At 38.4% G+C, this 24,204-nt stretch overlaps 1 pseudogene; it reads right to left on the bottom strand.

The window, feature by feature from the left end:
* Window positions 1-15,132, bottom strand: part of LOC137661088 (uncharacterized) — a 56,530-nt pseudogene extending 41,398 nt beyond the window's left edge.
* Between the last annotated feature and the right edge of the window lie 9,072 nt (window positions 15,133-24,204).

Genomic DNA, 24,204 nt, shown 5'->3' with positions numbered 1-24,204 from the left:
GAGGAATGCACCTTTTTAAGTCACTTTATTTTGCTTTATATTTACTATGAAAAGAAAGCTAGAGAGGTAAGTCAACAAGATATGTAATGATTTTATGAGCAGAACCATAAAGAAGGTCTGTAGGGGAAACAGACATCTCAAGTAAGTTTATAGTGCTAAAATTATTCCTTTGCTAAAATTATTCAAAGTGCTAGGCAATGCATTACTAACTGTATTCTGCTGGGTGCTACATAAAAGCATTCTTCTAGTAGAAATAATGTTACCCACAACACACTAGTCTATAAATTGCAACCAGATTTGTGAATGGTTTTATGATTTGGGAAACAAGAATCCATGCTGCAGTGAGTTAGTTATTTTTTTCTTTTTATGGGTTTGCTGAAAAATGACTGCATGAAAAATACAGGTGGAAATAAATTAAGTCATGATGGCTTAATCTGATGGGATCATCAAGACACCAAAAAAAAAGCTACGGGAGGAGAAGACAAGGTCAGAACACAGCACTCTGCTAAATCTGCCAAATGTTAAAGAAAGTCAGAGAATCTCAGTGTAGGTTTTATTAGAATACTGAATACATTCAAGTTCTTTGCATGATAGTCTCCTGCTTGAATGTATGGAGCACCTCTAGCTCATTTAGGTGTTGTTTTACCTATCTTGATTCTTAAAGGAAAGGAAAAACTGTTGTGGGAATAAGGTATCCTTAGGGGAACTCTATTTCCTATTTGATTTCATCCTGTCAAAATAGCTTTCCATCAACTTCCAGAATCAGGACCTTTGATCTATTCTTCTGGTCTAAACAGAAGAGATATGTCTAAGAAGCTGGAGTCTAAAAGAGAGCACTGGACAAAGGATTCAATGAAAGCTGAATGTATATTAAAGGAAATAGGCTGGGACTAGAAAAAAAAGAAGGCATGATAGACTTGTCTTACAGACATTCCCAAGTAAATATGCTACCAAGGAGATACTTTAACACATATATTTAAAAAAAAAAAAAAAAAAAGAAAGAGTCAGCAAGAGGAAGAATATGCACAGGATTCTGTTGATTTAACCCTTTGCTTTATGTGTTCTCTATCTTTCGAGTCAAATAATAGACATAGCTTTGTTTTGAAGATACTGATACACATTTTTGAATGTATAATCCTAGCAGGAGGCAAGGACAGTACTTTGTCCAATAAATATCAGCTAGCCTGTGGGGAAGATCACTGCAAGGTAAGATTTGGGACTAGGAATCTCTGGCAGAGATTTCTGAGACTGAGCTTGAGTTGTTGGAGTGGTGGAGAAAAAGAGGAGCTGAAACAAGCTTGCTAGCTTTATTTTTTTTTTAACAGTCAGTCCTACTGTCCAAGATGAAACCACCTCCAGTAGTTATGATTCTGCACCTATATATAATAATATATGTATATTAAACATGTTCGTCTCATCGAATGTACATGGTTCATCTCTGACCTAGTCAGTGTAGCCTCCTTTCTGTATATATATATAGTGATAGTTCTACCTGAAAGCAGCGATCTAAATCATATTAAACACATCTTAAAAGCAGGGTTTTTTTTTTACTTGACTACAAAAATCTCTAGAGAGATGGACTCCAATATAAATATTTATATTTAATTGTATCAGTCTCACTGCTGTGGAATTTTGTGTTCAAACCTTGAAAAGTCCAATATCTTTCTAACACACCTATATTCAATCATATTTCTCAGTTAATACTGTGAAGAGTTATGCTTTTCATTTTAACAGTCCCTACCTCAGCTCTTTATATAAACAGAGTGATTGCCATTTTATGTAGTAATTCCAGTGTGACAATTAAAAAAAAATAAACAGTCATATTTTTAATGTCTGTCAATAATGGGATGGAGTTAACAATGCAGTGGTTATAACCTTGGAATAAGCATATGCATGGTATTCCACTTAGCATATTCATACGAATATAAATAGAAGTAGTAACAAAGGTTACATATTTTTATTATATGTTGATGTTTTATGTATTTAAAACCCTACAGAATCTTCAAAAATGTTTCTACGCATTTTTCCTTTTACAATTCTTTCAGTATGATACACACTGGCTTTTCTTGCAGTAGCACTTGAAACAACTCCTGATACTGTTTTTTGACCTTTTGCTTGTTCACCCGAAACACTGCTGGTGCCACTATTGCTTCAAGCTCTTTAAAAGTAATGGTTAAGGGCCAGAAGAGCAAAGACAAGGACAAAACACCATTGCTTCAGGGCTCTATTCAATTCTCTTTAACCAGGCAGAGCTGCCATTGAAATCAGTGACAGCTTTGCTTGAATAAGAAGGGCTGAATAGGGATTTTAGTACTTCTAGTGTGCAACTTACCAATCTGCCCTACATGGCAGGAAAGGACTACCAAAGGAAGCAGAAACAGTTTGTCTCTGTTAAAAATACTATTTGTATCAATTTTCTCTGGAATTGAAATAAAATTATGTATTTTTTTTTTTTTTGTGAAGCATGTTCTTTTCACTCTTACTCCTTTGTACACATACAAACATCCCATATGGTTCACTATGTATTGTAACTCAGCCAAAATCCCTCATCCCTATCCCCATACATGTCTCACTCAGCGCCATGCCTACTTTTGCACAGGTGAGTTGTCCCATCTAAGGAACAGTCCTATCATGGCCAAAAGGGGAACAAAGAACCACCGCTAATAACATGCCTTAAGTAAGTAACTCTAATGTAACTGAAGTACTCTGATAATATACCCCATAAAATTATGCAGGATACAGTTTTAAAAACTTTCTTCTTAACAGAAAAAAAATAAGTTTTTTCTAAAAAATATTTTGAAGTCTGAGGATATTCCCCAGCAGACTGCTTTGAGAGTTGCTGAGTCATGATATTCAAGTCACTTCTTTAGAACACTCCTAACTAGTACCATGAGAACAAAATGCCAATGATTTATTGTCAGAAAATACAGATAGATGGCAACTTGGTACTCTCCTGGGTTTAATATATACATTTCTGCTATCCTTATGTTTACTCAGGCATATCAGGTTTTGGTGAAAAATACAGTAGCTGTAAAACACTGAAAAAGAGCCTAAAGTGTGAATTTTCATGCTGATAAATATATTGTTCTCATTTACTGACATGAAGAGTCACTTGGCACTCTCTGGTGCAATAGAATTATAGATTATGCAATTCTTAATCAGCTGTGTAATGCACACGCCTTCCTCACCCAATTGTACGAATTCAGTTTAGGTCATTAAAACTGCCACAAAGCAGCTTTCCTCCTCTGGCATTGACTGACTGTCTGGAAAGTCATGATTTTCCAGCAGTACAAGTCAACTGTCACCTGCTGAGAGAGCCGGTGTGACTTCTAAAAGCTAGTTCAGCGCAAGAAGAAAAAGAGAGCTGACACTAAACATAATAGTCAAACTCAAGCACTGTGCTTTTAAACATCTGAGAAAGCCAAACTGGAAAGGAGAAGAGAAAAAAATTCGAAGAATGAAAAAAAAAAAAAAAAAAGATGTCCAAGAAAGACAACAGAAGGAAAAAAGTATTTAAAAAAAAAAGAGAAAAAAGAAAACAAAGAAAAAGAAATCCAAACCTTAAGTCCTTGATAGGAAGGTACTGAAAAATAAAGCAGCAAAAAAAATCTGTTCATATTTTGAAGAGTGTCAAAGCTTAAGAGTAATGGGTAAATACCTCTGAAGTAAAACTGATGTTTTAGACTTCTTAACACTGTATGGAATTGATCTAAGTCAATTGAAATCATATGAATATCTCTGCTGACCTTAGTCTGTGTCAGTTGCAGTCTCCAGCAAGCACAGAATTAGAACAGTATGCCAAAAAAAAAAAAGAAAAAGAAAAAAAGAAAAGTAGACAATTAAATGTAAATATTAATTATTTATATATAATTACATGAGTTTTCTGAGGGTGCTTTTATACCATTTGCTTCTAGTTTCACAAGTAATATGCACTCCTGTTTAACCAGTGTATAGTGGCAACAGTTAATTTAACAGAACACAAAAAGATGAAACTTATTTTATTAAAGAACCTACACACAATATGCTAGCATGGTGCTTGAAAGTACAACTACAGCAACAAAGTACGTGATAACAACCATGAGTACTGGGCGTTAATTTGAGCTAACATTTATTTGCCTAGACAACCTAAAAATATTAGGAAATATGAACTGCTTATTTGGATATGTTGTTGATGGATATGGGAGGAAAAAAAAAGGAAGAACAGGCTACCATGGAGGGTGGCAGGGAGGAAGAGGAAGAAAGATTTAGGTTTGAAAATTCAACGTCTGAAGTTAAAGCAAGAATCCTACATATCAAAGATAGTGGATGAGTTCATAACTGGTCTGGACTTCATTTTTGAATAATTATACCATAATAAGGACTAGAAAAGATATCTTGCAAATCAATCTCCTAAAATTATTTTTTAAAATAGGAGCTATGTCAAATGAATGGTTTGTGGGACATTGGTTTTCAGTGAGCAAGTTGTCCTGCATAGAGGCATCTTAATTGCATCTGTGTACTGTGTTTTTCAAGACGGAAAAAAATTATGAAGCTTTTGAGATCTCCTCTGAAACACAACATCCTAGGATAATGTTAATTACTAAAGGTAAAATGGATCTGAAGAGAGAATGGATTTTTTAATCTGATGCTGAACATTTGTGATAAATAGAAATAGGTAAACATGGAATGAAAGTAGTAAAACTGGAAGCAGCAATCAGCAGCTCTAGTGACAGCTGCTTTAGAGGAAGACTAGAGAAGGTAAAAAAAAATAAAGCTAATTCTCAGTTTCTGGGTCATTCTTGCATCCAGGCTTGAATATTTAAATGAACAGCTTATTCAATATTCTGGCACAAGGGCTTTCGGAAGAAGCATGGTACAGTTAGATAGTAAAATAACTGAATAGAAACCGTTGCATTTACAAGTGGTCTGTGGTAAGCTTACATCTGAAGTTGGAAATACAGGGAAAAGAAGAGTTATTGCTAAAGAAGGCTATTTATCAAAGATAAATTGGTGTTGGTATAATTTCTACAGGCAAAAGAAAGCTGACAATATGAACAATTTTCCAGTCTTCCATACTTCCAAAATGTGCAGAATTCTCAGGATTCTATATGGGTTTCTTTTTCTCCCATTCTAGATAATTTGGAGTTTGGGTGAGAAAAGAAAAGCAGTTCTGAAACCAAGATGCAATTTATTTTTTTCAGACTGTGGAAGTTCCTGCCTCAGTTGACCTATTTTCAAACTTCCTTTCACACTGGGCACACATATAGTTCTAGCAAAGGATTTCAGAGGATGGTGGCTTCTTACAGCAAAATGTTTATGTTCCAGAGTCAGGTTTCATTATCAAAAGGGAGACTGAGTAGAACGGTCATACTGCGCCAGGCCAAAGAACTTTTTTGACCCTGTCTTGTGCACCAGCCAATAGAAATAGTCACACTAGGAATAATCTATTTGGTGCCACACCTTCGTTTTCCTATATTTGCCATTTTCAACAGTGCAACACTCACTCTCTTCCCTTTTTTTGTCAGTTACTGTCCCTTGTGATCATGTGGTTTCCCCCCAAGTCTCTTTTTTTGCTCTTCATTTTGAGACAGAAGACATTGAATATTTTGGTGAGATGATCTGTTGGTGTTGCTGCTTGGCATCAGTAAGAACTCTGGCAATTAGTAGTGGGGACTATCAAGGGTGCTCTGCCTAGTCCCCTACCTGGTACTTTGTTTTTGGGGGCGGGAGGGTTGACCTTCTTTGTCCTCCTGTATAGAATCATAGAATCATAGAATGGTTTGGGTTGGAAGGGACCTTAGAGATCATCTAGTTCCAACCGCCCTGCCACAGGCAGGGACACCTTCCCACTAGACCAGGTTGCTCAAAGCCTCATCCAACCTGGCCTTGAACACTGCCAGGGAGGGGACATCCACAGCTTCTCTGGGCAACCTGTTCCAGTGTCTCACCACCCTCACAGTCAAGATTTTCTTCCTAATATCTAATCTAAATCTACCCTCTTTCAGTTTAAAGCCATTCCCCGTCATCCTGTTACTCTTGCCCTTGTAAAAAGTCCCTCTCCAGCTTTCCTGTAGGCCCCCTTCAGGTACTGGAAGGCTGCTAGAAGGTCTCCCTGGAGCCTTCTCTTCCCCAGGCTGAAGAGCCCCAACTCTCTCAGCCTGTCTTCATAGGAGAGATGCTCCAGCCCTCTGATCATTTTTTGTGGCCCTCCTCTGGACAGTTCCAACAACTCCATGTCCTTCTTATGTTGGGGGCCCCAGAGCTGAACGCAGTACTCCAGGTGGGGTCTCAGGAGAGCGGAGTATTCATTATTTGCTCAGGCCTAAGGGGATAATCAACAGGCACACTGGTAGATGAAGGCATCTATGTAAATAAAACAACACTATAGCAAGGCTAGAGGAATACTACTCTGCATCTGTCCTCCCTCTTTACACAGTCTGTGGCTTATGGTCCTCCACCAATGATATCCACAATTTATGTTTAATAACCTGTATCAGACTTCTCTTCTATCACCTTCCAAAAGTTTTAGATCTGGAGAATGTCTGCATCCAATCTTTATAGGAGAAAGCTTCTCAAAAACTACAGTAGCTTTTTCATCCAAGAATATTGAAGGTCAACATGCAAAGAAGTTACATACGGAAATCATCAAGTAGTAATTGTCAGCTGTTCGTTCATGCTTTATTCAAAGAAAAAAAAAACCTCTGGTGCAACACTGTTCTTTCATAAAGAACGTGTAACAAACAGCTCAAACAACTTCTATGAACAGAATACTGGCAGTGATTCAAAGTTAGCTAATCAGTTCGGCCATGAGGAGCAATTGTTTTGTTTTGTTTTAATACTCTGTGGAAGAAAAATTTCGAACTCAAATTTCCTAACGTTCAAAGCAGGCACACAAATTTATGCATGTAATTTATATCCATAAAACTTGCTGATGGTTGAACGTGCTCATCAAGAATCATAAGTCAGCAGCACTACTTTAAAAACAGAAAGCTGTGTTAATATGCAGACTTCAGCTGAAGTAATAAATCAAACAAATCAAATATATAGCTTGATATATGTAGTCATTTTTCTATCTATGCAATATATTTTCAAATCACAACTTCTTCAGATTTATTAATTATTCTAACATATTCCCCAAATACCTTATGAAATTGTATATTATATGAAATAAAAATAAAGAATCAGAAGCCAGGCACGTCTGGTTCATGGCTACTCTACACATCTGAAATCTTTTGTCAGGAGAGCTGTCCCAACTCACTCATTCGCAAAAAGGTTAAAGGGGCAACCATCATCAACAAGCCAGTGAAATCCCTTTTACACTTTTTCTAGAATGATCAATACCTCTGAACAATGTAATTCATTGTGGACAAAGATTTTCAGCCTGCTGATATCAATATCTAGGCTGGCAGAGGAAAATATCCACAAAACAGCCAGTGGATTAGAAAGTGGTTATATTAATCTCTGGGTGCATACAGATAATTCAGTGAAATAGATTTAATGCTTTATATTTAAATTATCCTACTGAAAATAATATAATTTAAAATAATATTGGGGCATGGCAGCTGGGGAGTTAACAAAGTTAGAAGTCTTATCTGTGTAATTTACTTGGATTTACAAAGCTCTCAGTCTGCACTTTACTTATAATTGGTCACTCGCATTTGCTATCTAGGACACTTTCCCTGTGCTTCCTGTCAAAATATCTACTGATAAGTCAAGCACTCAGAAGCTTAATACTGTAATGGTCAGGCTTTACATAAGGCATTGTACACTCCTGTGTTCAGAGATTTCTTACCTTTGAGGAAACACAAAAACAAAGTGAAGGGAAGCAATTTAAAATTGCGGATAAAAACACGTGAGTAAATTTAACCTTGTGCAGACTACCTGAAATATCGAGCAATAGCGTGTTGTCCCATCATGATACACAGTTTGAAGCAGGATTCTCTGCTAAAGTATTCCATTGGGAAGTTCTGTGAAAAAATAAGCAGTGCAGAACATTTCAAGGTGGTCTCAGCAGGGAAGTTCAAGATTGTTACAACCTAAGTGCATGCAATGCAATTCCATTATTTCCATGTAAAACAACTAAAGATAATGAATGAAGGACTGTGATACAGCCTCCCTTCTCCACCCTGCTCCTCCCCATATAACTACAGTATGCTGAGTGAAACTGCTGTAACAAGACTAGGTTTCATGAGGGATCAAGATCTTTCACAAAAATCAGATGCTTACACTGTAAAGACTCTGTTATTCACTGTGTCCCAATAAAATTATTTCCTGTGTAACAGCCTCTACACAATCTGATGTATTGTGACTGTCTTCTCTTAATAGTAATCTACATTTAAGTATTGTGTTCTCTCAACATCTGGAAAAATGGAAATTACCCTATGAAGAAAGGGGGAACAGAGACTGAAAACATGGTGGATTAGAAACAAAAGACCTTTCCTACTTATATTGCTTTGATAAGTGGTTTGTATTTAAAGCTGTTAGTTTAATCCTTAATAATCTCCTGTTTTCTTCTCCTAAAGAAGTTTAGTTGCCGTGTCCCACCTACTCATCAAATGCAGAGTTACTGTTCTCTAACAGTTAAGAGGACATAAGAGAATGTTGAACAAATACGTGTAACTTTTAGTTTCATAATGCTAATTTCTGTACAAGAACATTATTCTTCCCAGACATTAGAACAAATATAAACCAGCTCTCAGGCTACATTAAAATTTTAAGTGTTTATCTATTTCATTAGTAAGGGAGAAAGCCATTTATGAACAGACTTCATTGCACAAATTAAGGCACTTGTAGATAATAGAGCAAACATTTCCTTTTTGGATAAAAGAAGCCATCCTCACAGAAAGTTGGCTCTACTTACTGGAAAAAATCTCAAAAGATTATTAAAAAGAAATAAAGCCAATACTTCTGTTTACAGATGTTGTGGGGTACTAAGCATAAACTGTAACAAAAGGATATCCAAAACAATTAAAATGAGCTCTAACTAATAATTTCCAAATTGAAACCTATTTTTTGTGTAAAGAAACACAATTAAAATACAGCTTAAACAAAAAAAAATTCAGTTGTGACACTTGCAAAATGTTCCCCAGATGAATGTCCTTCAGGACAAACTCTGTAGCCATCCTGTGTTCTGGGGAAGGCCCTTGATTCAGAGGGAATGACTTTGAAAATGGAGATTGCTGCGGGTGAGACAACATCTAATGATACTGCAAGGTCTACATATTAAATCCCTTTCAAGTTTTATTTCACTGCAACTGTGACAGACTGTCTTGGAGTAAAAAATAGAGGTCTAGAACCAAAGATCCCCTTTCTAGCACTAAGACAAAAATTGAAGAGAAACTACTGATTGCACAGCCACTCTGTGACTTGGGGGCACTCTAAGAACATCCTGTGCCAAGCACCTCTGGAATTACTTCAGTGGGAAACACTAACCACTTCTCTGCACATGGACATGTTTGAGTCACCCTAGTTATATTTTGTGATACATCATGAACTGTTTTTTGTCAGAAGAGCAAATTTGAAAACACCGCTGAAAAAGAGAAACCTCTTTCACAGACCATAGCCACGTGTCTTAACTGCCTTGTTTTTGTTCACTGACTGCGTGACTTTGAACCTGAAACACTTTTATACTCTACAGAAGGTCATCACCAGCAGGGCTGAAAAAGGTAGATCCTTAAGTAGACTTCCATGCTTAAATTAAATATCTGCACATGGTTGCTATGTTGTCACAACTGTTCAATGGGTAAACAAACATACAGAAAAATAATAAATTATACTTGATTATGTAAATAATTGTGCCTGACTCCTACTCTGCTCTTTCATCTAAATTAGGTCCTCCTGGTTTTTGTGATCACTACATTTTCAAACTGAAATGCATATCTGTGTTTAAATAACAATGTTAACATTTAAAGAGGTTTACCAGCATTAAATTACAAATGTGCACAACATTGCAATATAGGAAGTTTGAGCACATACAAAGATAAGAGGATAGTTCTGAATTAAAATATATTTATGTAAGAATTAGAATCTGCAACATCGTTTAAGAAGAAATACTTCTTCACGGTGCCTTATTTTTATGAAAAAATATTTCAAAGGTTTGTTACAGAGTATGTCTCATGTTGCAGACTTTTAAAATAATTTTTCATTTCATCCATTTTTGGATTTTTATAAAATCCACAGAATAGTTATAGTAAGAGAGCCTTGCAAGTGGTTCTTCTTCAGCCCCTATTAAAAATATGTGTGAGATCAGGAACCCTCAGATATTAGCTTTACAGCCTGGAATCTAATGAGTCTCCACTAATCTTTTATGAAGGATCCAATTCCGTGATGCCAAGTCCTTTGTGATTTCAGGAGCTTCTGAAACACATGCTACTAGTCCAAAAGGCACCACAGACACAAAGCTAAAAACAAGGACCTTATGACCCCCCTTGGGAGTCTCAACCTTACTGACTGTATTATATACACTGAGAGGCTTCTCTATAGCATCCATGAATTTCCCTGGTGGTTTTGTGCTGTCTTAAGTCAAAGCCTTTTAACAAAGCTCTTTTCCATCTTACAATTACAAAAATTTGACAACCACAAAAAAAACCACTGTCTTTGGAATGTTAGTGAGAAAACCACAGCATTCTCTTCCACTCCCTGTTTGTTGGACTAGGTGCAAACTAAGTCAAACGGCAGTTAAAAAGCAGAATCAGGTTCTGTTAAAAAGAGGAATCAGATTCTATTAAAAACAGCAACATAACAACTATAAGCATTAAACGTACTCATTAAGTTTTCATTGTATGTAATCCTCAACCTTATTGTCAAGAGTATTAAATGTTTGTTAACCCCAAACATTCGTGTTTAAGAAACAATCCAGGACTATAAGCTTGGAAGCAATGCATAAGTTTATTTATTTATTCTGTTTATTTTGCAGAATATGCTTTTTTCGAGGATTTTATTCTTATAACGATGTTTTCAAGTAAGCTGCCAGCAAGTAACTAGATAGTCAACATGGAGACTCATCATTTGCTTAAATTTAACTAATTGGAATAATGAAGAACCAGTAGTCCAACAATGATTTTATCTCTATGATCCTTTATCTTGTCTATTCTTCCTTTTCATGCCTTTTTATTGTGTATTTGTTTCCTGTTACTTGTGAGAGGTCAAACTGTAATCTTTTCAAGATGCAAACTAATTATTATTGCTGTTGCTACTCTTAAACTTGTATTAAACTTAAACAGCATTATCTTAAACTTGTAGGCCAGATTTAAAGAAGCTATTCATCATTCATCTCTTTTTTCATAAGTGAATACAGTTTTCATTAATACTGGTAAGTATAAATTCTGTCAAACCTTCATGTATATAGACAAAGAGCTGTAGTGAATTTTAAAATTTAAGTTGCATTTTGTTTTGTTTAGCTTTGTCTAAAAAATATTATCTACCTCGCTTGTAGGCATAATGCAGAAATTTCTTACATCACATTGTTTATATAGCTTTATATATGGATCAGACAAAGTAACTACAAAGATCTCTTTCGGTTTTTAAAATCTGCCTCAAGTTATATACTGTATATATATCAGAGATATTGATATATTTTCTTGCAACACTTTATCTTATACTAGAAGACTTAGGATATAGGAACTTGTAATAGTCTTTGGAAGTCATCAGTTTTGGGGCAACCAACAGATAAAGACTGAATCTCGTGTTCTGTCCCTGCATGACAGGTAACTAGAATGACTAATGGGAGACACACTGTTATCATCAGTGATGATAAAACACCAACAAAATAATCAAATTATCTGAATAGCCATTGTTTTTATGTAAGAATTGTACCTTTGCAGAATCCATTATTTATGTATATGTAATATTCCTGAACTTTGGAAAAAAATCATATTAATGTTTGAAGGCAGTCTCACTACTCTGTATGTATTCAGTCAGCATTTCACAGCAACACCATATTCAAAGGCCAAATAATTAATTGCCCTGAATTCTGTAAATCAGGATGAATATAATAATCAGAAGCTTTTTTCCACAAGAACTCTGTTTAAAAAAACCTGTAAGGATGGCAACAGGAGATGTAATACTCTGCATATTCTTGTACTAATTGGGAGGGAAAAAAACTCCAATATGTATTCATGCTTACTAAATGTAAAGGAAAAAAAAAAGTGTGGCTTAACATTTAAAAATGGCAACCCAAAAATGTGCTGTTTTGTTGAATCCTATTTTTAAACTATGGCCTTTTTTTATATACCATATTAATAACTGCTTGCTGTTCACTATAAACATTATTTTCTTCCTTTCTTTTGCATGTCATAACTATCCACTTCATTCTGGTCTTCTATGTAAATAATTCGTAGTTCTTCTTTTAAATTCCAATGTTGCATTTGTAACATTCCAAAAATTTTGTGGTTATTTTTGGAGTTCCCATTTGAGAGGTCACTATTGACTTGCTTTATGCAAGATATTCCAAAAACATGAAAGGACATGTACTGTGACAGATTTCTTTCAAAAAATACAGATACTGAGTAAGAGAATTTGGAAAACAAAGAACTGAAATGAAAATGTGGGCCCAGTTCTTAACTAGTATGGACTGGCAACTTCATTGACTGCTGTCTCTATGTGTCAGAGGTATCAAATACTTCATTAATGTCTTCAGCATGCTGTCTGTTTCTTTATCTGTGAAAGAATTTGGGAATTCATTTTTACTTCCATGGCTAGTTCCCTGGATCATAGCAGTATATTACATACATATTTGCTTTATGTAGCAACAGTTCACACATGTGACTGGATAATGGGCATAAAGGCCTGGGCAGCTGGAAGCTGAATGAAATCTCTGCATAGTAATAGAGTAACAACACTCACAGTGTTGTTGCAAATTGAACAGTCTGCAGAAGTGAGCACCCTGGTTATGAATTCATCAAGCCATTTCTCTTACCATGCCTGACTGTCTCATATTCTTGTCTTCTATGCATTGAAGATGCAATCTCTTCTATTGATAGCACTCAGATATGGAACTTAGTTCTTTGGCATAAGTAATTACTTCTGTAGACTAAAACTGTATGAATTGCACTCTTTTTAAGGGTAAAAACCCCAACCAAAACAAAAAATAAACCTTTGCACACACAGTGCTCCCTAGAGTAATAATTGCAATTACACACGTACATCAAAAGAGCAACAGAACTTTGGGGATAAAGGCTTCCATTTTCCTCTTAATAATTTCTATTTATGTTAATAGACACCTACATAAGGCCTTAAGATGGAAAATGAATTGTACAAAACTGAAAGTATAGTTGTAATAAACTGCAGCATTTAAAAAATACTTGCCACCATGCAATTTTCTTCATTGAACTTGTTCCCCAACACATTCTACAAGCAATAACTGCTTGATTAAAGGAAAAACAAAATTTACAAACAACAAGCCCAAAAGCTCAGATCTCCAAAAAATCTATTTAGGCACTTAATTGTTTGTTTTGACAGGTGTTAAGTGCTTAAACACTTGTGTGGATCCAAGTTTTAATATTTACATAGCACTGACATGTCCGAAAAGTACCTCAGAATTTTTATCTAATTAATCCACAAAACACATGTATAATTCCCACTTGACAGACAGGTAAACCTTAGCACAAAAAACTTACTTGCAACATACACAGGTAGGTAGCAGGTACAGAATTAGGACTCAAGACCTGGTTACACTTCACCAAGCGCATATTGTCCCACTCCACAAAAATTTCTTGTAATTGAAAGATAAACCTATAAACAACATGATGACACCTTCCGTGCTTTGACCAATATCTAAACACAGCAGACTTTCATGTTAATGGATTTCATATTGTGTCTAATGACACATATGAGTTAGAAGACATATGGAGTGTTTCATTCATAACTGGATTTCCTTGGGTTTGTTTTGCTTTGTTTTGTTTTTCTGGCACTCAGCTTTAAAAGTCTCCCTCTGTGTTTTTTTGTGTGTGAATCTAATTACAGCCAGTTTTTGTTATCTGAGACTGTAATGCAGTTCAATTTACAGTTCCTAACAGCAAGGGGTGAGTTTTCTCAGTGACTACGTAAAAAGGCTGATAGGCATGATTACTCCTGAAGGAAAGAGAGAAGTGATTCTGGGAGTGCAGTTCTGTTTGTTTCTAAACAGGGGGACTCATGATCAACAAATCTCATCAAACAAAATATAGTAATGAAGAAAATAGTTTTGATCATGTTTATGAAGAGTTTGCTCTAAAATTTAGAGCACCATCAGAGAGACTCTCATAAAGCAGGAAACCAAGTTAATTGCAGCACAGAAAATAAAAGTCTTCCTTGAACAACAAATGCTAGGACATAAAAGTGGCATTTCCAAACACCAGGAGATTTGCCTACACTGCAGTACAGAGCAAAAACATAGAATCGTAGCATCATAGAATCGTAGAATCGTTTTCATTGGAAAGGACCTTTAAGATCATCAAGTACAACTGTTAACCTAACACCGCCAAGTCCACCACTACACTGTGTCCCTAAGCACTACATCAACACATCTTTTAAATTCCTCCAGGGATGATGACTCCACCACTTGCCTGGGCAGCCTGTTCCAATGTTTGACAACCCTTTTGGGGTAATATACAATCTAAACCTCCCACAGAGCAACTTGAGGCTGTTTCCTCTCATTCTATCACTTCTTACTTTGCAGAACAGACCGATGCCCACCTTGCTACAATCTCCTTTCAGGTACTTGTAGAGAGCAATAAGGTCTCCCCTCAGCCTCCTCTTCTCCAGGCTAAAGAACCCCAGTTCCCTCAGCTGCTTCTCATAAGACTTGTGTTCTAGACCCTTCACCAGCTTCGTTGCTCTTCTTTGGACATGCTCCAGCAACTCAATGTCTTTCTTGTGGTAAGGGGCCCAAAACTGAACACAGTATTCAAGATGCGGCCTCACCAGTGCTGAGTACAGAGAGACAATCACTTCCTTGGTCCTGCTGGCCACACTATTCCTGATACAAGCCAGGATGCTGTTGGCCTTCTTGGCCACCTGGGCACACTGCTGGCTCATATTCAGCCAGCTATCGATAAACACTCTCAGGTCCTTTTGCGCCACGCAGCTTTCCAGCCACTCTTCCCCAAGCCTGTAACGTTGCGTGGGGTTGTTTTGACTCAAGTGCAGGATCCGACACTTGGCCTTGTTGAACATTGTATAATTGGCCTTGGCCCATTGCTCCAGCTTGTCCAGAACCCTCTGCAGAGCCTTCCTACCCTCAAGCAGATCAACACTCCCACCCAACTTGATGTCGTCTGCAAACTTACTGAGGGTGCACTCAACCCCCTCGCCCAGATCTTTGATAAAGATGCTAAAGAGAACAGGCCCCAAGACTGAGCCCTAGAGAGCACCACTTGTGGCCGGCTGCCAACTGGATTTAGTTCCATTTACCACAACTCTTTGGGCTTGGCCATTCAGCCAGTTTTTCACCCAGCAAAGCGTATGCCTGTCCAAGCCATAAGCAGTCAGTTTCTGCAGGAGAATGCTGTGGGAAATGGTGTCAAAGGCTTTACTAAATTCCACGTAGACAACATCCACAGCCTTTCCCTCATCCAGTAAGCAGGTCGTCTTGTCATAGAAGGAGATCAGGTTAGTCAAGCAGGACCTACCTTTCATAAAGCCATGCTGACTGGTCCTGATCACCTCGTTGTCCTGTATGTGCTACGTGATGGCACTCAAGATGATCTGCTCCATAACCTTCCCTGGCACCGATGTCAGACTGACAAGCCTTTAGTTTCCAGCTATTTTCATCCCAGCTACATCTCAGCTAGAAGACTGCCTAGCACAGATATCAGGGTTGTAACTACAACCTCAGCCATGACTACACTGAGGCCAAATTAGGTTGCAAAATCTGATTGAAATGTAATTAAATGAATCCATGCCCAGCCTCCTAATACTGTATTTATATTTTTAGAGGTCACCAAGATATGTGGCTTCAGTTTGGCACTGTTATGTTGGTGTTACACTGATCTTATTACTATGACTGTAGTAAGGGTATGCATGCCCATTTTTGTAATATAAGCATCTTTCTCTTCTGGTAGTTTAATTACTGGGATCAAACCATGCAGTATCCACAGCATCATTAAATGACTGAGCAAAAAACATACTGAGAAAATATCAGCCAAATCATCCATATTTTTTCAGACCCTCATGAATATTGCATGAATTATACTGCAAATTTAGTTTTTCAGTCTTTTGTTTGATTTTTCACAGCCATAACAGCAATGATGATCTAAAGAAGGATAAGGGGTGATCTGTGAGTGACACAGCTAAGCTGGCAGAAACCTTTAGCAAAGGTAAAGTAGTATCACCAAATTGCACTTCACAAAGAGAGCTTGTTTTATTTGAAGTAGTATAATTAATTATCACAGGGCAAAGTGCAGATTTACTGATAGAATTTCATCTATACTAAGAGACGAGTCTCTTAGTATAGATGAAATTCTATACTTGCCTAGTGTAGGGCTGTCCAACGACCACAGAGATTCTGAAGGATTAAGCGGCTTCAAGGGGAAAGTGTATCAGAACAGGGGAAAAACGTGAATGTTTTCAGTTTTGCAGTCCACTATTTCATGGTCCAGACAAATCATGTAATCTTTGAGCAGTAACGATGAGCTTATTCAAAAGGTTGCAAATGTATATATTTTATATTTATAGATTTTTAATGTTGTGTACGTCCCTTATAATACTTTTGTGAGAAAAGATTGTGAGTGTAGAAACAGATTAAAGTCCTGACCCAGAGAGACTTAATATATATCTTAAATGGAACTAATGGTAGTTTAAGTAAAAACACTTCATAAAAGCTTAAGAAGAGTATGTCTAGCCCAAAGTCTTCTCTCTGACAGCGACCAGTAGCAGATGCTTTGGGGAAGAAAAATGATACAGTGCTAAATGTGATTAGTGATTAGTGTAACTAATAAATACATTAGTTTCCCAGAGAGTTACCTCAATTTTTAGCCCTCAGTCTAAACTACAATATGAAAATCACCAAAACCTGTAGTTAGAAATGCCATTAGCTACTTAAATTTTGAACTGCAATGTTCCTTGGGCTCCTAAATTTAGTCTATATATGAAACAACCTTACTTTGGTGGACTGGTCATCTAGTCCTTGCCTAACTTCTGTTATAGTTCAGATATAACATTGAGTAACACACAAAGTGCCCCAATCCCAATGGCAGGCATTTTGATATATACTGTTAGATCATATCAAGCACACTCCAGTAGGACAGAGCACCTCACAGAAGAAAATATCTCTCTGCTTTGCTTTTGAAAGCACATTGCCTCTGATGTCACCGAGACTTTTGGAACATAGGACAAATTTTTGAATATTTATATAGTGTATTTTGAAGTTGTAAGAAATTCAAGAAATGCAGAACAGTACTGTTCTTCCCCACATATAGACATACATACTTTTTTTTTTTACTTTTTTTTTTTTTTTTTAACTTAGCAACTAAGTCAATCAAACAAGTCAAATAGTGTATTTACTGCATGTCAATACCAGGAATGCTTTTTTTCTGTGTTAGTTCTACTTTGTACAAACACTGATGTAAGAACACTGATCTGCATGTGCCTGTGAGTACTTTAAGTTCATCCTTTATGATTTGACCAAATGTGTCAAATGGCACTTTATAATGCACTTTATAGTGCAAGACATTGAGTACCAGTCTAAAGTAATGTGTTTGTCTACCCGTTGTGCAATCCACCCAGGGTACTCCCTCAATGGTCTGCTCAGGAGAAGGGAGAAGGACTTTGTAAGAGTCGTAAAATGCAAACTTAAAGAGAAGCACTTTGAATAAGCGGTACTTGTACTAAACCGGTATAATGTATGCTGTCAAGTGAACAGAAAAGCTTTATCTTATGTCATAAGCTTCTGTAAAATATTTACTAAATTAGGGACCACCTGTCTTTTTGACAATGTTAAAGACTCTGTTTACTTAAAAATTACTCTTTAGTGCTAATTTTTCATATTTTATTCAAAAAATAATGTAAAATACAATGTGTTCAGTACAAGTTACATATTGTATATCAGTATCTATCACATACTTGTACTTGATGAGTAGATCAAAGACGCAAAAATGGTTGGATAAAGTGACTTCTCAGTCATTTGTATTTCATTCCCTCTGCCACAATGAAGAAAAGGGGAAGTCGAGGGCGCGGCTCACGGGTGCTGGGCGACGGTTCCGGAGTAACGACACAATCCCAATATGAGTATGGAAGCTCTCCGTTTAATGATTACACGTACAGGATATATATAGACTGTAAGCAGAGAGCACGCTGATCACGCACCAAAGCCCGCGTTTCCATTGGTAAAGCCTTGCTGTCCATGCGTACTAGTAGCATATATGATTGGTCTATATATTTAGATACACAGAGCAGTGAGCACCCCCTCCCCTTTTCCTGTTTCTTTTATCTGTTTGTTACAGTTGCCAAGTTCTTGTTTTGTTGCATTTTTGCAGTGTTCAAGGAGAGTCCAAGGTGACTCGCTCTGGGCCTAACTCTTGCTTAAAGCCTGGATTGCTCAGACTGCTCATGGCATGAAATCATGCCCCCTCTCACTTAACCAAGCCTCCACAATTCCCCCTTCTTGTTTTTGAGCAAGCCAGGCCTGATTAACAATTTTTGTTACAGATTGCTGCAAGCAGGAAAACAAGCAAGGCACTATTAGCAGAATAACCATGATTATAAGCGCTCCCATAATAAGCATTTTTATCAGGTCCATCAACCACCCTCCAATTCCAAAACTGCCAAGCCAATTATCCAAAAACCCATGACGTTCCTGCAATTTGTTCGTCGAGCTCATCAAGTCTTGAATCTGTCTATGAATGGACTGTGAAGAGTCATTCAAATCCATGCAACACATCCCATCAAAATCCTGACATCCATGTCCATGCATAAGCAAAAGAAAGTCTATGGCAGGTCTATTTTGCAAAGTTGCATGCCTAACACTATCAACATCATTTGCCAAGGCTCCCAAGACCTTGGAGGTTTCATTGACCCTTTTTCCACTCCAACAATTCAGCCTTCTTAGTTGTGCTATCACATGCGCCAAAGCAACCCCCGGTGCAAGGAAAGACGCGAAGATTGCTTCCGTTTTTGACCATAATTCTACTTCCTTCTGACAGTCCTCACGAAAAGAGGACATACTCCGCCTTCGTCTAAGGCGATGTAGTTGAGTATGGTTCAATATCAGTTTCTGGGAGGGCATTAGTAGGCTTAATTTGCCCAACGTGCACGGACCTCCTACCTTTTTGCTAGGTATACCTGGCCAAGCTCTATCTCCACAAATTAGGAATAGGCCTTTTGGTAATTTTCTGGGTAGAATCGGTAATGTTTGAAGTTCAAGTCGGTCAGTTTTCTTACACCAGATTGATTCATTTCTCCATAACTGTTTGATAGGTGTAACATCCACCTTTCCTGTGAGATTGTTCCACTTCGTATGGTTGACGTATTTAAAATATCTACAAGCTTCAGCTCCCACAGTTCCCAATATACCTAATTCTTGGGGCTCTAGCGGATTGATTGGTAAATAATCGTCCCATACATCCCATTCTCTAATACATCTCGTTGCCGCCTTACACTTGGTTTGTAAGGCCTCACTCCGTCCTGACAACACCTCTTTACTCTCTGATCCGTTTAGAGGCATCCCCACTAAACAGGTGTGGAAGGGTTGTTCAGGCTGAGCTAAAGAGGCACAAAATTGTGTTTGATTCAGTGTTCTCATTAGTGTAATCCAGATATTGTTACTGCCTTCCCAAGGTGTTTTAGGATGATACACAGTATCATGTGCCACTAACAGAGGTCACAGGATTAGGAGGGACCAGATCAGTCTGAATTTCTTTTGGCCCATTTTGTCCTTCGCTTTTCACACTCCTTTTTCGTCTTTTCCCACTTCCTTCCTTCAACTTCCCACTCCACTGGTATGCAATTATCGTTACTACATTCAATAGCCACCGATAAAACTATTTCCCCAAAAACACACATATTATTAAACCACCCTGCTTGACAGAATTGATATTCTTCCTCAGTTAACGGTTCTGTACCTGCTTTTAGCACTTCGTTTCCCAACTCCGTCTGTTCCTTTAGACACCTCCTACACCATCGACATGCATATGACGCTCTCTTCCAAAACCTCTCATCACACGTAAAACACCTACGCAAAACCCACGGATGACATTCAAAACCCCAAATATTACTCATACACACTGGACACTTGATTTCCCTCCTGTTTGCAAATAAACTGTAGCTTTTTATCTTTTGGCAGATGTGTTAACAATTGTCCAGTAAAGTCCTATAAGGCCATACACCACTCAAAGTATTGAGCTGCAATAGGAACGGTTAGTGATGCAGGATCTGTGGCCACAAGCTCCCGACATTGCATCCGACCTTTGATGATAATCTGTGCCAATAGCTCTGTAACAAATTTGATCATTCTGAATTCCATTGACTAATTATTGCATACGGAATTTGCCTATCAAACAAAGCGATAAATTGTATTTCCTGATTCAAATCAATACGATGAACAAATTTGGAATGTAGCCTGCTTTCTATTTCTGTAATCAGTTGCTGTACCTCTGCGCTTCACTGCGGTTCGGGCTGCGAGCTGGCTGCTTAGGCCTGGCCTTTCTCCAGTTTCCCTGCACTCTGCAGCTGGTTGTTATCAGCTGACCTTGAGCATTATACTTGGACCTGTACAGTTTCACATGATGCCTCAGCTTCTCACAGCAAAGACACATCCAAACAGAGTTATCTCTCCCACTCAGCTTCGATTTCTTAAGGCAGTTTTCCTTAAAGTGACCTTCTTGCTCGCATGTATAACAACAATGAACTACCTTAACTGCCACCTCAAAAGTTTTTGCTAAATGCTCCATCTGAAATGTGGTGGTTCCTACTTTCCCACAAGCATCCATTAGTTCAGTTAAGGTGGGGCCACGATTCGCCATCCCTGCAATAACTTTCCTGCAGTCCTCATCTGTGTTCTCCCTCGCTAACTGTAGTAACAATGCTTCTTTTACAATTTTCCAATCTAATGGTTGCCAAATATTTCTTCCCTCAGGACCAGCACCCACAATCACCGGATACGCTTGTGGAATTATAACTCCTTCTAATAACGCATCTCGAATGCTCCCTTTCCATTTCACTCCTTCCCCCTCTTCCCCTGTATTCGCGGGCGGACGCTGATCCTCTCCCTCACCTCCCACATTACCAGATGGACGCAGACCTCCCCCCCCGCGCTGATCTAAAGGTGGAGTAAGGAATTGCAAAGGAGGTTGAGGTGGCCCTAGTACTTGTCCTGAACGCAGCGGGGGGGTTGGGGGAGACAGAGTCACGTGTCTCGAGGCGTTGGCTGAACGATGCTGCTGCAATTCTGTCTTTAATTCTTCCAGTCGTCTACCAAGCTCTGTCATGTCAATTTCATGTCCATTTCGTGATGGTAACAGTCCTTTAAGTCCTTGTGACTCTGGTACTGCTGACTCCGTAACTGGAGACTTTAACAGTGGTCGTTTAGTGCCGGAATATAAACTTTGTTCAACAGACTCAGGAAATGGCGAATCTGGTAAAGGTGGATACGAAGCAAGTTTACCCTCCTTCTTGTTCTCCTGCTCAGCCTCATCCGTAGAGAGATCAATGAGAGGAGGAGGGGGTTTCGGAGGGAGTTTCGGCCAAGTCTTCTGTTCAGCGTCTGAATCACTTAGTCCAAAACGAGCTCGTGTTTTAGGGCGCACTACCAGTTCTAATGGATCTGTATATATTTTTCTCGCTCCCCGCTCCTCAGCTTTTTTCGGAGCCGTCCGTACCGATGGCGGTAAAGGAGCTGCCACAGGTACAGCCTCCGGGGCCGTGGGAGGTGTTGGTCCCGCAAACAGTGAGGGGGTAGTAGACGCCTGCGGTTCTAAAGCCATAAAAGCTGTATGTGTGACTTCTCTCTCTGCTTTTATTCCTTTTAAGAGTCTCTATCACATTCTGCCACAATCTGCTCACTTCCTTCACCTCCTTTCCTTCAGGGTCCTTATCAATAGTCTTTTTCCACATCACTTCCCCCATTTCTTTCCATTCCTCCACAGAGAATACAAGCGCCGTGTCCTTAAAACGTCCCCAGCGCTGTCCCAGCTTTATCAATTTAATCAGTTGCTTTATCGTTGTCTCAATCCCTCTCTTAGAGAGGATACTAATGAGCAACGCGGCGGCAGCCTCCGTCTCCATAGATGCCCCCCGTTTCGGTGCTTGTGTGCGCAGCACAGCACCAGCCAGTGTCTGCTCTACCTTTTCTCTCGAGCAGCACCTATCCCTGGGAGTGGAGTGGCCAACTCTTCCAGTGTCTGCTCTGCCTTAGAGACCCAAGCAGCACCCTCCCAGCCATTCTTTCCCAGCACCCTCCAAAAAATTCTGCCTACCGCAGTTACGGAATTGAGGTCGTGGCGAGAAGGATGTCCTTTTGCTCCGTGGTAACCATCCTCTGCTACCAGTTGAAGAAAAGGGGAAGTCGAGGGCGCGGCTCACGGGTGCTGGGCGACGGTTCCGGAGTAACGACACAATCCCAATATGAGTATGGAAGCTCTCCGTTTAATGATTACACGTACAGGATATATATAGACTGTAAGCAGAGAGCACGCTGATCACGCACCAAAGCCCGCGTTTCCATTGGTAAAGCCTTGCTGTCCACGCGTACTAGTAGCATATATGATTGGTCTATATATTTAGATACACAGAGCAGTGAGCACCCCCTCCCCTTTTCCTGTTTCTTTTATCTGTTTTTTACAGTTGCCAAGTTCTTGTTTTGTTGCATTTTTGCAGTGTTCAAGGAGAGTCCAAGGTGACTCGCTCTGGGCCTAACTCTTGCTCAAAGCCTGGATTGCTCAGACTGCTCATGGCATGAAATCATGCCCCCTCTCACTTAACCAAGCCTCCACAATACAAAAGTTAGGATTTCTGGCATTTGAAAAAAATGGGGGAAGCAGATGATCAACCCACTTCTATTCATGTGTACTGCAGTTCAGAAAGAACCCGCTGTTCCCTGAGGCAAATTAATTGTTGTTGGCAATATGTGCTGCTGCTGTTGGTACAAACGGCAAGGTAATGTAGTAATATTTTACTAGTGTAAGATAGTGTTGTGCAGTAAGAGGTTAGGGCAATTTAATGCAATGCCATTTATTTACAATGGAAGCCTGAATCTCCATCCACTGAGCTATAAACCTGCATTTTGCTGGATATAGAGTCTATTTCCCTAGATCACTGAAGCTATTAAGATCTGAAGACTAAGTTATTGATGTGGAAATCTGTTGCTGAGTTCTTTAGATCTACCTAGTTCTCTAGCGCATACATTTTGGAGGTCTTAGATGTTTGTTTCTTTTTTAGGCTTTATGCTATACTTAAGCGTGCCACATAGTCACTGTTTGTCTTATTGATGATGTAATAGAAAATATATCTTTAACAGCCAAATGGGACAGAAGTTCTTAAATGGTATAAACTTATCTTCAAAATCAGCATATTCTCACTGACCCTGCATGTTTTAAGAAAAAGGTCAGATATAATTCTGCAAGACACACTTTCACTGTCAGAGTCATACTTGTTTTCTATAGTGGAAATTGGCATATAATTGTCATTACTGCATTGAAAAGTTTCCTATTAAGTAATATCTAGAAACAATGAAGAAAGACAGTCAAAAAGTGTTCTTTAAGTTTATAATAATTTAAGCTATGCAACACATGTATCTTAATTCTATCTCTCTCTTCAAAACACATCATTACAGAGCATTATTCAATCACCATAGAGGAATGGTGTTGAATTCAGATCTCCATTTTCAATAGGTCTAATGTACTCATGCACACTGGGTAATAAACTGTGGTTACAATAAATCATATCCTGACATGGTTTACTAAAAGAGTTCTGTGTCTCACCAGAACCTTAGAAATACCTACTGCTTTTATATTGCTCTTATAGGTTAATCTTTTTTTTTTACCAAATTTCAAAGAATGGAAGAGGTAACACAGGCATGTATAGTGTGAAAACAAAATAGTCCAAGTGCGTTTCCTAAGGGTAGAATGAAGGTTGTTCCCACAATCCCAGGCATATCACAGACAACAATGCCGTTTTGGATGTTATACTGGTTCTGCTAACAGCTAGATACTATTCATTTCAAATCTGCCCACAATTTTAAATTTTAAAAATCTGGCTCAAATTCCACCCTGGCAAGACCAGAGAATATACTGAAAACGAAGCCAAAACTATAAA

This window comes from Nyctibius grandis, chromosome 1 (assembly GCF_013368605.1).
Source record: "Nyctibius grandis isolate bNycGra1 chromosome 1, bNycGra1.pri, whole genome shotgun sequence".
NCBI lineage: Eukaryota > Metazoa > Chordata > Aves > Nyctibiiformes > Nyctibiidae > Nyctibius > Nyctibius grandis.
Note: the sequence above shows the minus strand (reverse complement) of the source record. Positions and strands in the feature narration are given on the sequence as shown.